A 16,895-nucleotide genomic window follows, 5' to 3' on the forward strand; every position below is an offset into this window, starting at 1 on the left:
CTGTACAGCTGCAACATGACCTCCCAACACCTGTACTCAATACTCTGACCAATAAAGGAAAGCATACCAAACGCCTTCTTCACAATCCTATCTACCTGCGATTCCACTTTCAAGGAGCTATGAACATGCACTCCAAGGTCTCTTTGTTCAGCAACACTCCCTAGGACCTTACCATTAAGTGTAAAGGTCCTGCTATGACTTGCTTTCCTAAAATGCAGCATCTCGCATTTATCTGAATTAAACTCCATCTGCCACTTCTCAGCCCATTGGCCCATCTGGTCAAGATCCTGTTGTAATCTGAGGTAACCCTCTTTGCCGACCACTACACCTCCAATTTTGGTGTTGTCTGCAAACTTATTAACTGTACCTCTTATGCTCGCATCCAAATCATTTATGTAAATGACAAAAAGTAGAGGACCCAGCACTGATCCTTGTGGCACTCCACTGGTCACAGGCCTCCAGTCTGAAAAACAACCCTCCACCAGCACCCTCTGTCTTCTACCTTTGAGCCAGTTCTGTATCCAAATGGTTAGTTCTCTCGGTATTCCATGAGATCTAACCTTGCTAATCATCTTGGAATGTTTACTGTGTAACATCAGGGATGCACTGTTTTTCGCTGGAGCCAAGAATGCACAGAAGAATTATAAAAAGAAAACAATTATACAAACAACTTACACCTGTGATAACAATGCTTAAGTTACAACTTTTTGTCACAATGTTGATTTACCTAGATAGCTTCCATCATGTTTTGATTGATCTGTATAACACACAGTAATGCATTGTTCTTTATCTTCAGATAATAAAATTGAAACTCAGCAGAGAATCCAGTTCTTATAGAATCATAGAGTCATACAGCATGAAACAAACTCTTCAGTCTAACTTGTCCATACCAACCAAGTTTTCCAAACTAAACTGTCCCAGTTGCCTACATTTGGCCAACATAGCCAATACCTAAAATGCACCTATCCAAATGTCTTTTAATGTTGTAACTGTACCTGTATCTACCACTTCCTCTGGCAATTCATTCCACATACAAACCACCTTCTATGTGAAAACGTTGCCCCTCAGGTCCCTTTTGAATTTTTTCTTCTCTGACCTTAAAAATCTGCCTGCTTGTTTTGAACTCATCCAACCTCAAGAAAATACCTTTTCTATTCACCTTATCTGTGCCCCTCATGATGTTATAAAACTCTATAAGATTACCCCTCAACCTCCTACGCTCTAGTGAAAAATGTCCCAGCTTAGCCAATCTCTTCTTATAACACAATTCTAGGAACATGCTAGCAAATCTTTTTTGAACCTTTTCCAATTTAGTAATATCCTTCCAAAGCAGAGGGACCAGAACTGTACACAGTACTCCCAAGGTGGCCTTACCAACATCCCTGTACAGCCTCAAAATGATGTCCCAACTTTCATACTTTAAATGTTTGGTTCTTTGGGTTCTTCTCAGTCCTTCATGATTTTTCTTTCCAATTCAATCAATCTCTTAAAACTTAGTAATTTTATTTCTGGGGAAGAACGGCTGTAATTCTTTGATCTTATTTTACTAGATCTCCTCTGATATCACTAATAGCTCAGCCAGGACTCTCAAGCACAATGATGTTCCAAGCATCGATTTTATCCTATTTTAAAAGTAAATACTTCTCTCTGTAGAAAGGATGGGAGAGAACATGTTATTTCTATGTATACCAAAATATGATGTAATGAAAATAGATGAAGACTTGTGTTAAGTTTGTATAGACGTAGGCTGGTATACAGGTCTACACACTTGATCCCCATGTAATTGTAAATTGTTCAGTGTTTGATTATGTGTTCTTGTTGTCTTTTTCCTGTTCTGTGTACTGTTAGTCAAGCAAAGACACAAATGCTAAAAGCAAACATTAAAATTGTGACTGCTGCAGATGTTGTCAAAGCACATGTAAATAAAACTCCAATTTCATACAAAGAAATTAGTTGTGAGTCCTCATATTTTTGAGGCACAAAATACAACACTAGCAAGAAGCATTGAGGAAAGGCTGGATACTTCATGACAAAAAGGGAATATCAAACAATCATTCAAGACAACACTCACACATTTTTCCGTGACCAGCCGTAATAATTAATTCTCTAATCTTCTGTACTGTGGTTATGAATAGTTTAGGGACACTGCAGCATAAAGAAAGAGAAATAAAATTTAGAATCAAAAGCTAAGTTGTAGCCTTACAACTAGACTATTATCCAAGCCATATATTCTGTATTGTATTTGTTCCAAGTTTAAAATTTTTTCACAAGTTTTACACTTTGTGCATTTTCTTTACCCACTACAGCTGGCAAATTTTACAATAGCAGTTTAAATTTTTCACAAACCTCTAGTCATATTGACACCACTCAAGACTGTCACTTGACACATGCCAGTTTATCTTTATAATTTAATACAATTTAATCTTTATAATTTAATGCAAGCTCTTGATCATGTATTCAGTTCCACTTGCTTCATATCTGTTATTCATTTTACCAACTGCATTAACAATTAATCACTAAGTGTCTACAAACTTGCTAAAAGAACTTATGTACATTACATAACTAAATGGACAAAAATATTAATGAATAAATTAATCAGAACTGAATGATGCTATACTATAATAAAAGACGTAGAGTAAAGGTTTGCACAGGATACAAAATATTAATAAAATTGTTAACACCAGTTATCTTTGGTAGACAACATGTTTTTGAAAATGATTTTGAATAATTTGCTTTCAATCATTACTTTTACTTAAACTGCGTAATTAAAATCATAAAACAATAGTGCAGATGTGGTAGGTCATTTGATTTATCTAGTTTATATTTCCAAAGAATTCTATGGTTTCCCCTGTGACAGAATTTAAATGTGGATTGATTCCAGAAATTTGCTGTCCATTGCTCTACCTTGATGAGTATTCCAAGAGCTCATCAGCTTTAGAATGAAGAAATGTTTTCTGAGATTTCTTTTAAAGTTGACTAGAATCAGTTTTACCAAACTCTGAAACATGTGAGCTAAAAAGGAATCTGCCACTGAACTACATTGTGGAGTTGTTCCAGAATGTTTTAGATGAAAACCCACGTGGATTCCAGTGACAAATTTCCTTTCGAATCCCCATGAATCAGAGAATTCTGGTTTGAAGAGGTGCTTATGTTTCTGGATCATTCATTTCAAGGCTCCTAACAAAATGACAGAAGCACAAACCTTGATTGTAACAGAGTGTTAAGAAGTGCACACCTATTTTCATCAAGCTACCACTCACTCACTTGAGGAAGGAATGAAAGTTAATCCTAGAATTGTCAAAGCATTTCTCAAGCTGGACAAAATATTTGGGTAGCATTCCAGTTGCATTGAGTCATATGAACATACAAACAAGGAACAAGAGAAGATCATGCGGTATTCAAACATTCTCCATCATTCAATAAGATCATAGCTGATCTGATTTTAACCTCAACTCCTGCATATCCTTGGTAATCTTTCATCCTCTTGATAGTCAAGAATCTATCCATCTCTGACTTGAAAATGCTGAAAGTCTTTTCATCCACTGAATTCTGAGGAAGAGAATTCCAAAGACTTACAATACTCAGAAAGAAAGAAAAATTTCCTTATCTCTTTTTAAGAGGGTACCACCTTAATTTACAACTATGACCCATGGGCCAAAATTCTCCCTCAAGAGGTAATCTACTTTCAAAATCCACCTGGTCAAAACCGCTCAAGGTCTTTTATGTTTCAATTAAGTCACCTCTGACACTTTTAAGCTCCAGAGGACACAATCTCACATTCCCTCTTAAGGAAATATCCTGCTAATATCCTCTTCACGATTCATTCTCTCATCTATCTTCATGTCATCAGCAAATTTAGCCACCATAACTTCAGTCCTGTTATCCAAATCATTGAAATAAATAGGAAAGAGTTGAGGCTCCACCACTGACTTCTATGGCATACCATTCATGACATCCTAGCAGCCTGAAAAGGATTCACTTATTCCTACTCTCTGCTTCCTGTTAGCAACCCTAATAATTATGCATGCCAATATATTACCTCTTACACCATGAGCTTTTATTTTCACCTTTGACGTGGTGCCTTTTCAAATGTCTTCTGGAAATCTAAATACTGAGTTCTCTGCTTCCCCTTTATCTACACCACAAGTTACTTCCTCAAAGAACTCCATTAAATTAGTTTAAACATGATTTCCATTTGACTAAATCATGTCAACAAATCGTGCCCAATTACCTTGAACTTACCCAAGTGCCCTGTCATAACATCCTTAAGAATAATTTCTAACATTTTCCCCACGACAGGTATCAAATTTGATGTCTCCTTGACATGGCTTATTTTTGATGGATGAAATATTACTGCTAGTGAATTCCATTGATCAAAATAAAGTTTAAAGTTACTTCCACACTTTTAGTGGGAGCTGATTTTTCTAACTGCGTAAATGTCTGCATTCTACTAACCCCTTTGATACATGAAGCATACTGGTACATAATTGACACCACTTAGAATTTACTTGCGCAAGCATCACATATTTTAGATAAGCCAGAGGTTTATAAAATTTAATTTTTGGCAACACTAAATAACCTCACACAGAAATGATTTCATTAACTACCTGGTTCACCGAAAACTGTTTATTTCCCATTAGTGATTGAGGAGAGAGAGCGTAGGAGACTCTTGCAGAAAGCATTTACAATATAACGCTAAAACCAGAGAAGTGATAGAAAACAAAGTCCCCACCCTTTTGCAGCCTCTTTCTTCCTTATATCGCAATTGCAGCCTCCCACCACCCTGTTTGTAGTCTCCCTCCATCTCTTACAGCTTTTTTCAATTCCAAAGCTCTCTATACCCTTTCTTTCTCCCATCCTGCTTGTGGCCTGCCCACGACCTTTTAGCTTCACCACAACCCTTATTACTCTATGTACTCTATGCTACTTAGTACTCTATGCTACTTTCTCCACACCCCCACCCTCCTCTAGCTTAACTCTCCATGCTTCAGGCTCACTGCCTTTATTCCTGATGAAGGGCTTTTGCCTGAAACGTCGATTTCGAAGCTCCTTGGATGCTGCCTGAACTGCTGTGCTCTTCCAGCACCACTAATCCATAACCCTTATTACAGCCTCTTTCTTCTTGCCACCGCACTTCAGCTTCCCCCATTACCTTGTAGCTTCTCTTCACCTTTCATTACAACTTTTTCTTTCCCTATTTACCATGCAGCCTCCCCACTCTTCTTAAATTCACTTGCAGCTTTTCTTCCCCTGACTCTTTGCAGCCTCATTATACACCTGTAGTGGCTCTATGAATATCCCCACCTTGCAGTTTCTCTGTTCCTCCTTTCCTCAATTCGCGTTGCAATATTTTTTCTTCTTGCAGCGTCTTCTACCCCGTTGTGGCTTCTTCTTAATTCCATTGCATCCTTTTCCTCCACTTCCCTCCACACCTAGTAGTCCTTCCCCACACCCCTGTAGCCTCTTTCTTCTCCATGCTTTGGCAGATGACCTCACCCATAGCAATCAGAAATCCTGACAGACAGCTCCCTAACCTCAGCCCTCCAGGTCTTGGTCTCAATACCCTCAACAAAAGATGTCTCTGGCAGTTCGCAAAATTACTTTGCTTTCTCCCTTTCTTACTTACCCTGCTCACTGCTCCTCCAAGTATGGCTAGATCGCTCCAATTTTAGAGGCAATAGGCTTAGAGTGAAATTATCAGCAGCAAACATGAGAGAGAACAGATTAGAGCAGCAGCTCCTCATCAATTTCATCTATTGTAGTTACAGGGACTCCCATTGGTCGCACCCCCATGCTCTATGGATTTCAAAGGTGAATTCATCCACTATTCTTATGTGTTTTGAGTGCTGGGTCAGTGATTTGTTTTTAACTTTTACTATTGTTCAAGAAGACAACTCACCAGCACATTCTCAAATCAGAATGTGTGGTGCTGGAAAAGCACAGCAGGTCAGGCAGCATCTAAGGAGAAGGAGAGTCGATGTTTCGGGCATAAGCTCTTCATCAGGAATGTGAGGCAATAAATGAATAAATGCTGGTTCAGCCAGTGAAGCCCATATCCCATGGATGAAGAAAATGAATTGTTCTCACATAATTTCTACTAATGACTACAGCTGAAAGTTATACAGCAGCAGAGCTTTAACGTATAGCCCACTTCTTCCTTGGGTGTGTTCATACATCAGAAGGAGGCTGCCATCTATTACAAATTTAAATAATTCAAATTCCACAGAAATGCAACTTCACATCAATGTTGAAATTTGGTGTTTCAACAGCATAAAAATGATCCACACCATGTTATAATATTGCTTATATATTTTACAGCTAATCTTACTATGGGCAGAGCCAATAACTCCCAGTAGGTTTTCAGAAACAGAACTTATTTCAGTGAGAGTAGGTACAAGAAAGGGAATTCAAGCTTAATTACGTAGTGTTACATTTGCTTGCTAAAGCAAAAAATGTGTTTCCCACCTACTCTGTAATTCATGTACAGCTGCGTGAATGTATCTGTCACAATGTCTGCTCTCTCACACATTTGACATTTATATGAATACAGCTAAGTAAAACGTGTGAATATTTGTTATGTGTGCAAAAACATAATTAAACATTTCATGTGTACATTTATATAACTTTCTTACAAAAGGTTGAGTGCCAATCTGCCACAAATCTAATATTATTCACAAATATCACACACTGCATTGGATTAGAAGGCCTATTGGTGCAGGATACAAATAGAAGCATGTGTTGTTGTTCAATGCAAACAGGTTCTTTCTGTGGGTGGTTTCCTGTTAATGTTTGCTTTTGTAAAATGTATAATACTTAGAATCATTTCCAATTTTATTTAAACATCTTGACTAATTTGCAGAGATTGGCGTGTTTTAAGGTAAAAGTTATATTGTTTACAATTTGTAACTGCTGTTTGTTCTCATCTGATGGAAAGTGAGTTCCCACAACAATCTTTGCATTATGCCCTGCTCCCTGTTTCCTTGCACCTGCTTTTCCTTAGAACCTGTTCATGGCTTGCCTCTGGTTTTTTGTGACACTACTTCTGACAATATCTCCCAGAATATGTCCAATCAGAGTTGGCAATGCTACCTGTAGACCAATTTACTGCATGTCAGTTCCTATGTAATAAGTGTATATAGAATCGATATTCTATCATTCCTTTCCATGATGTGGTGTAGAGGTGGTTAGGCTGAGGGACAGTAAATACACCTATACCAGCCCTGCCAACTTCTCAGTGGTAATTAGGGATTAGCAATAACTACTGGCTTGTCAATATGCGTACATCCCATGAACAAGTGAAAAAAATGCTAATTACTGCATGGATCACACTTTGCTTTATGATCTAAAATAAACAATGTTGTAGCCAATAGTGTTGGCTCCAAATTTACTGATCACAAAAGAAACACTACATTGTGTCATGTCATGATCATGGATCATAATCCCAGATCACCTATGAACATATTGAACTCTTAACTGCAATAAATAGTCACGGACAAAAAAATGAATGTGAATTTAGACTCAGCGGGTGTTTGGAGAAGATTCCTGGAATTTCATTCCTGAAGGTGTCAATGCTCTGACACAGCATCAAAGGGAGAAGAAGTGCGCTATAAATTGAACTCTAATTGCCTGTGAGTATCTCTGACTATGAACATATTGGGAGAAAATACATCAGACTGACTGAAATACATATTTGCATTTTCCATTTTCATAAATACAGAGACGGGGGTTAAAAATGAAATTCAACTCTGACCTATTGTGTACTGGTGGGCTGGGTTCAATCATTAGTGTGCTGTGAATGTCACAGTCAAAGAACCATCCTTCTCCTGCATTGCAGGCAAATGTTTCTCTTACTCTGTATTCTGGAAGCCAGTCAAAAAGGAAACAGGATAAAAGAAGGACTCTCTTGATCTGAATTCTGGAAGCTGGTTAGTAAGTCAGCTAAAAGGCAAATAGCACAAATGATTTTCAGTTAAACTGTGAAGTCAACTGTTCAACATTCAACATTTCACTATCTACATCTACACGAATGATTCTGAGATTGATCCAAATGTCTCTTAACTTTTATCTTTTTGTGGACTAATTTCTCGTTTCGTGATTGTACATCTGTCTGTATTATTATTTCTTCTCACGTTTGATAACTAGCACATTCATTCTTTCATTACTGTCAGAAATCCTGTTAAATTGGCTCCTTTTAAAACATAGAGAAAGGTACCTCACAAAAGGAGAGATCTTTTTGAATTAACTCTGTTATGGGCATTTCAGGAGGGGTTCACGCTAACCCAAACAAAAAATATGAGCAGGGAGGTCAGAGATCCTTTAGGAGGAGTTACCTGACACTTAAGGATCTGAATTGGCTCACTGAATGTTACCCAGTGGTGTTGTAGGTAGTGATAGCCATGCTGCTACTGCTATGTTGCTCAACTTTATGCTCCATCTACCGCCCAATCCTGGATATTTATAAAATTTCACTCATCAGGTTCAAATATTGTTGATGTTTTGCAGATGGAAATCTTATTTTGTAGATTGGTGGCCTGTGACCAGCAGTGTTCCAGAGGGATCTATGCTGGGTCCACTGTTATTCGTCATTTACATAAATGATTTGGATGAGAACTTAGGTAGTATAGGTCGTAAGTTTGTGGATGACACTAAGATTGGCGATATAACGGACAGTGAAGAATGTTATCTGGGAATGCAGTGAGAACTTGATCAACCAGGCTAGTAGGCAGAGGAATGGAAGATGGAGTTTAATTTAGATGAATGCAAGGTGCTGCATTTTGGAAAAGCAAACCAGGGTAGGACTTACATAGTCATTGGTAGGGTCCTGAGGAGTGTTATAGAATAAAGAGATCTAGGGATACAGATTCACAGCTCCTTGAAAATTGAGTCATAGATAGACTGCATGCTAGCTTTGATTGGTCAGAGCATTGAGTATTGGAGATGGGACATTTAGTTTCAACTGTACAAGATGTTGGTGAGGCCACGTATGGAGTACTGTGTGTAGTTCTCATCACCCTACTATGGAAAGGATATTATTAAACAAGAAATACTGCCAAAACTATTTACTAGGATGCTACCTGGAGTGGAAGGTTTGTGTTATAAGGAGAGGTTGGATAGGCTGGGACTCTTCCCTGGAGTGTGGGAAACTGAGGGGTGACCTTATAGGGTTATATAAAACCATGAGAGTATAGATAAGTTAGATAGCGGTCAGCTTTTCCCTATGGGACAGTAGACAAAAGTAGACTGCATAGATTTATGATGAAAGGGCAGAGATACAAAAGAGTCCAGTGGGGCAATTTCTTCACAGAGAGTATGGTGAGTGTCTGGAATATAACATAGAACATTACAGCGCAGTACAGGCCCTTCGGCCCTCGATGTTGCGCCGACCTGTCATACCAATCTGAAGCCCATCTAATTTACACTATTCCATGTACATCCATATGCTTGTCTAATGATGTCTTAAATGTACTTAAAGTTGGTGAATCTACTACCATTGCAGACAAAGCATTCCAGACCCTTCCTACTCTCTGAATAAAGAAACTATCTCTGACATCTGTCCTACATCTATCACCCCTCAATTTAAAGCTATGCCCCCTTGTGCTCACCGTCACCATACTTGGAAAAAGCCAGAGTTTTGTACAGCTGTAGCATAACCTCATGGTTCCGGAACTCGATCCCTCTATTAATAAAAGCTAAAACACTGTATGCCTTCTTAACAACCCTGTCAACCTGGGTGGCAACTTTCAAGGATCTGTGTACCTGGACACCGAGATCTCTCTCCTCATAGAGTCATAGAGTCTTAGAGATGTATAGCACGGAAATAGAGCCTTCGGTCCAATCTGTCCATGCCGACCAGATATCCCAACTATCAAGAATCTTATCATTAGCCCAGTATTTTGCATTCTGGTTACTCAGACCAAAGTGAATCACCTCACACTTGTCCGCATTAAACTCCATTTGCCACCTCTCAGCCCAGCTCTGCAGCTGATCTATGTCTCTCTGTAACCTACAACATCCTTCGTCACTATCCACAACTCCACTGACCTTAGTGTTGTCTGCAAATTTACTAACCCACCCTTCTACGCCCTCATCCAGGTCGTTCATAAAAATGACGAACAGCAGTGGACCCAACACCGACCCTTGTGGAACACCACTGGTAACTGGACTCCAGGATGAACATTTCCCATCAACCACCACCCTCTGTCTTCTTTCAGCAAGCCAATTACTGATCCAAACAGCTATGTCTCCCACAATCCCATTCCTTTGCATTTTGTACAATAGCCTACTGCGGGGAACCTTATCGAACACCTTGCTGAAATCCATATACACCAAATCAACCGGTTTACTCCCATCTGGGGTAACAGAGGTAATAGTGGAAACGAGTATAATTTTGTCATTTAAGAAACATTTAGAGAGGTACATTGATGAGATAGGTATGGAACGATATGGACCAAACACAAGCAAATGAGACTATTTTAAATTGTTAAAACTGGGCAGCTTGGGCAAGTTGAGCCGAAGGGCCTATTGTCATGCTCTATGACTGTAAATAAGCAACTTAGTGGGACTCCAAATAAGAGTTCAACTTGGGATCCAATATGACATTAAAATGAGACAAGAGTGGTTTAATCTTAAAGAGTTGTCAGAGAAATAGAGTCACTGTCTAGGGAATGAATTTTGGATTGATTAAAAACAATGGCTTTGATTCATTCAATAGTCAACTGGAGGAAATTTCTGTTCATGCAGTGCAGGATGTCAGATACAGTTTGCTATTCAGCAACAGTGGAGTGGTAAAGAAAGATGATAGAAACATAGAAACATAAAAGATAGGAGCAGGAGGAGGCCATTCAGCCCTTCGAGCCTGCTCTGCCATTCATCACGATCATGGTTGATCGTCCAACTCAATAGCCTAATCCTGCTTTCTCCCCACTTGATCCCATTCGCCCCAAGTGTTATATCTAACTGCCTCTTGAATACATTCAATGTTTTGGCATCAACTACTTCATGTGGTAATGAATTCCATAGGCTCACCACTCTTTAGGTGAAGAAATGTTTCCTCATCTCCATCCTAAATGGTCTACCCCAAATCCTAAGACTGTGACTCCTGATTCTGGACAAACCCATCGTTGGGAACATTCTGTCTGCATCTACCATATTTAGTCCTGTTAGAATTTTATAAGCCTCTAGAGATCTCCCTAATTCATTTGAACTCCAGCCAAAAACAATCATAACCTAGTCAATCTCACTTCAAACATCAGTCCCACCATCCCTGAAATCAGCCTGGTTAACCTTCGCTGCACTCCCTCGAGAGCAAGAGCGTCCTTCCTCAGAAAAGGAGATCAAAACTGTACACAATATTCTAGGTGTGGCCTCACCAAGGCCCTGTATAACTGCAACAACACATTCCTGCTCTTGTACTAAATAGGACTGGGTGTCATCAGTGTGCGTGTGAAAACTGTAGCTACGCTTTGGATTGTGTACAATAAGACTGAGGGTCAGATTTTAGATGAAAAATAGAAAGGGACCAAAGATTGATCCTTTGGGAACACCAATGACAGTGATGCAGAAGTAGGAAGAGGAACACCCCAAGTGATTCATGGGCTATAATTAGATAAATGAGAATGGAAGCATGTAGGCACAATCTTGTGCAGCTGGAAAACGATGGAGAGAAGTTGGATGTGGACGATGTGTTTCAATCATATTAAGGGTTTCACAGAAGTCAAGAAGGACAAGGAGAGAAAGGTTACCTTTTTCATTGTCACACAGTATAACATTTGTGACCTCAGAAAGAGCTGTTTTGGTATTGTTTCTCAAATCGATCAATGATTTTGGACCTACTGCATATGAAAAAATTTAATTTGTTCAAGGAAAACATACTTTGGTCTTTCTCCTTTCTCTCCTTGTCCTTCCTGACTTCTGTGAAACCTTTAATATGATTGAAACACATCATCCACATCCAACTTCTCTCCATCGTTTTCCAGCTGTACAAGATTGTGCCTACATGCTTCCATTCTCATTTATCTAATTATAGCCCATGAATCACTTGGGGTGTTCCTTTTCCTACTTCTGCATCACTGTCATTGGTGTTCCCAAAGGATCAATCCTTGGTCCCTTTCTATTTTTCATCTAAAACCTGACCGTCAGTCTTTTGTACACAAATCCAAAGCATAGCTACAGTTTTCATTTTACTATTATGGCCTTGAGATCCCACAAAGCATTAGCAACATGAGCATTTAGCAAACCAAGAGTTGGAAGGTTTGTCTTGGCACATATGCCTAGCATTATTTAGATTACATCACCATTTGTCAGTGGTTAAGCCAAAGGAATTCAGAAGTGTGGTTTGTAGGCAATGACAGTTAGTTATATCATGGATTGAGATTAATGATGAAAAATGCCACCTGCTTTTAAGCATGTCAATTTCCTCAATGCCTTACCAATTCAGAAACTGATCTGACAAAACTGCAGCTGCAGAAAACTGGCCAACAGAACTATTGACACTAGAGGTATTCTGTGATTATGTTCAGATCATCAATGACTCATACAAGGTGTCACTGATGTAACAACAAATCTCCATCAATTGATGGAGAACAGCTGTCAATTTAATTCAATGGGAAAGTTGAAGCAAAACTGTGTACAATTCCAGAGGTGGCCTCACCATTGTAGTAAGACTTCCTCACTCTTTACAACAAATCCTCTTGTTATAATAGCTAACATACCATTTTCTTTCCAATGCCAGTGTGTTAACTTTTCTTATTTGAGTACAAGAACACAAGGAAAGAAGGGGCTGTAATTTACTCAGGACAGAGTGTACTGCATCATCCTGGCATGCTGTTCACTGATCAGTTGGAGCAGGCAATGAAATGATGTGCTGGGTGATAAGGAACTGTGAAAATGGGAGCAGTCTTCTGAGGAGGAGGAGGAGGATCATGACATTGAGGAGGACAAAGTTATCCTTGTGCATGACAGCACATGGTACCACGGTACTAAGAATTTGGTACTAAGCCAGATGGAACTCAATTGACACCTGGTTCTAACAGATGAGAGCTGAAAAATCTCACCAAGCTGCTTGAGAAAAGTGCACAAGATGCAGTGGAGTAATCTCAAGGTTGAGATGGGACTCAGTGAACATTTTGCCCAGCTCTACTACTTATCTTGCCACAGTGCATTTCACGCAAAGCCTGGCAAGAGTCCACCATGGTGCTATTAAAATATATAACATATAATTTGAATATTTTTGGAATTTGGATTTTAAAAATGATAGATAGGTTTTAGTTAGCTCTGTGAAGGTATTTTTAAAAATGATTAGAAAACAATTTCATCTAAATACACCTTTTCTAAGAAGACATTTGACTTCAGTCAACTGTCGAGCAAACCCTTGTGATGTTAATGGATAAAATGTTTATACTGTTTATCTCTGTACGAGTTCCTCAGGGCATTGTTCTAGGCCCAGCCACCTTCAGTTATTTCATCAACAACCTTTTCTCCATCCTAAGGTCAGAAGTGGGGATGTTCCCTGATGATTGCACACTATTCAGCACTATTCACCTCTCCTCAGATACTGAGCAATCTATGTTCAAATGCAATAAGATCTGGACAATATCCAAACTTGGATTGACAAGTGGCAAATAATATTCGCACCAGACAAATGCCACAAAATGACCATCTCCAATAAAAAACAATCCAACCACTACCACCTGACATTAAATACTGTTACTATTATTAATCCTCCACTATCAATATCCTGGGAGCTACTATTGACCAGAAACTTAACTGGACTTGCCACATAAACACAATAGCTACAAGAACAGGTCAGAGACTAGGAAGTAAGTAAATCACCTCATGACTCCCCAAAGCCTGTTCACCATCTACAAGGCACAAGTCAGGAGTGTGATGAAATGCTCCCGATTTGCCTGGATGGGTGTAGCCCAAAATAAATGCAAGAAGCTTGACACCATCCAGGACAAAGCAGCCCACCTGATTGACACTACATCCACAAGCATCCACTTCTTCCTTACCAATGCTCAGTAGAAGCAATATGTACTATCTACAAGATGTACTGCAGAAATTCACCAAAGATCCTCAGATACCACCTTCTAAACCCACAAAAACTTCCATCTAGAAGGACAAGGGCAATGGTTGCAAGGGAACACCATCATCTGCAAGATCCACTTCAAGCCACTCACCATCCCTCAACTTGACTTGGAAATATAATGCTGTTCCTTCACTATCCTGGAATTCCCTTCCTAATAGCATTATAGGTCTACTTACAACACATGAACTGCAGCTGTTCAAGAAGGCAGCTCACCACACTTTCTCAAGGGCAACTAAGGACAGGAAATGAATGCTGGCTTGCCAGAGATGTTCATGTCTTACAAATGAATAAATAATACTTTGAAGAATTCCTCTGGGGACTCTGCTACATTGGATCTTTGGTGACTGCCATATGCTTCTCTTTTTTGACTTAAACCTAACCTTTCATCACATGACATTTAGGGTTGTCCAATCATGGTCCCATGATTTTCTTTATGGGAACATAATTACCTTGTACTCTCCCTATTTCCTCCTTGAATGTTTTTCACCGATCTTCCAGTTTTCTCTGCAAATAGCCACTCCCAGGCTACTTTGGCCAAAGCATATCTTCGTAAATTTGGCTTTTCTCCAGCTTATAACTTTTATTTTCAGACCATCTTTATCCTTTTCCATAACTATCTTAAATCTAATTGAGTTTTGGTCACTATCTCCAAAGTGGTCCCTGTTACAAGGTAGAGGTCGAACACCCCTGCTAATTAAACCAAAGCACCCAGAAAAGCTCACTTTGCCTCGTAATCTGTTAAAAGTATGAGTGAGTGAAAGAAAACCCCTGATTTCCACTGTTTAAAGGAAAAAAATAACAATTTATTTTCGTAAATCTAACAGTGAACACTAAATAAAAATTAGTAATAAATCCAAGCGTCCTTTTTGTTAAATAATCACCATCTGACCCCAACTCTATAAAATACTGCTCCAATAATACAATTATTCAACATTAAATCAATTTAATCTCTCAAAGTCCATATAGTCTCTTACGTTGTCTTCCTTCCAGTCTTCTGAATCTGTTTTTTCCTCCCATCCTTCGAATTCTGCTGTCTTCTTCCTGGATTGTCTTCTTACTTCTTTACTGTTTTTACTGGAAAAAGTACTAATGATAGTAGTGCCTTCTGATATTTCTCTGAGAGTGAAATGTTTAGTTCTTCTGATGACAGTTGCTCTCTGGCCCGATGGGCAGATAGCTCTCACCAATTTTCACAATGCCCTTCCTTTTTACACTCCCAAGACTTGTATCCTCTCCTTGAATGTTGTCAATACAATCAAAATGCAAATTCAATTGTTTTTTTGGTATTCTGGGCTTAATTTAAATTAATTGGTTAAATTAAAATTTGGTGTCTTAACATCAAAATACAATCCCAAGTTGCTTATTACATATTATCAATTCTCAATATTCTCTGCACCTGTCAACGAGATACAGACAATGTGCTGTCAAAAATCACTCAGCTCAGAAAAAGCACTTTGGTTCGTAAAGGGCCTTGCATTCTTTTCAACATTGTAACAGTCCCCTACTGGCCATTACACCCAAAACTGCACTCTACCTTCTTTGGTTTTCTACCTACAAGCTAAAATGGTTCTCCTCGATTTAATTTAAGAGTTATGTTGCCTCCTTACCTTGCACACTGAAACTATCCAGTTAATATTTAGATAGTTAAAAATCTTCTTGGAGATTTTTACTGCCTGATTATTCTTGGAGCTCTCTGTAGTTTGATTACATATTTGTTCCTCAATCTCTCCCTGACTGGAGGCCCAGTATGCACATTCAACAGTGTTTTGTGTGCTTCATTTCCATCCATATGGCTTCCTCATTCAGTAATCCTTCCAAGATATTATCCTTCCTCACTGAATCAATTCCTTCATAAATATTGGCAACCCAACTTCTTTTTCTATCACTTTCTATCTTGTCTGAATACCATATACCACAAATTCTGAGCTGCTAATTCTTCTCAACTTTCAGCCAAGTCTTGTCCGTAGCTACTACAGGACTGTCATGGACCTCATCTCCTGAGGAGAGCTCCCCTCCATAATTTCCCACTGCATAATCCTCCAACTCCACAACAATCTGCTTCTACCTCCTTCCCAAAAGGAGGTAGATTTGACCTGGTAGACCCATAGTTTCAGCTATTCCTGTCCCACTTAACTTATTTCTTACAATTTTGATGCTATTTCCCTCCCTCATTCAGACTCCTCTTACTTACATTCACTTCCTACACTTTATGTCAGTTTCATAATTTCTAGTTTTGTGGTCCTAGCTGCCTCCTTTTTGCCATGGATATTCAATCCCTCTGCACATCCATCTGCCATCAGGATGGTGTGAAGGCTCTCTGCTTCTTCCTTGAAAATAGGTCTGTACAACGTACATCCACCAGCATGCTCTTTGCCTGACTGGGCTTCTTCTTACTTTGAACAACTAATCCTTTAACTCATTTTATTTTCTCCAAGTCAAAGGAGTGCCCACGGGTACCCATTTGACTCCCAGCTATGTCTGTCTGTGTGTGAGATATGTGGAATATTTCTTGTTCTAGTCCTACTTGGGCTCCTGTCCACAACTCTTTCACCAATACATCAATGATGTCTTCAGTTGAGCTTCCAGCTCTCTTCCGGAACTGGAAAAATTAATCAGCTTTACTTCCAATTTCTATCCTTTTCTCACCTTCACCTGGTCCATCTCTAACTTTTCCCTTCCATTCTTTAACTGAAAATTTCCATTTCTGAGGATAGGCTGTCGATCAATATCCATTATGAGTTCTTCGACTCCCACAGTTACCTCGACTACATCTCCTCACACCATCCTTCGTGCGAGAAATCTACTGCAG

This window comes from Chiloscyllium plagiosum, chromosome 9 (assembly GCF_004010195.1).
Source record: "Chiloscyllium plagiosum isolate BGI_BamShark_2017 chromosome 9, ASM401019v2, whole genome shotgun sequence".
In the NCBI taxonomy this organism is placed as follows: domain Eukaryota; kingdom Metazoa; phylum Chordata; class Chondrichthyes; order Orectolobiformes; family Hemiscylliidae; genus Chiloscyllium; species Chiloscyllium plagiosum.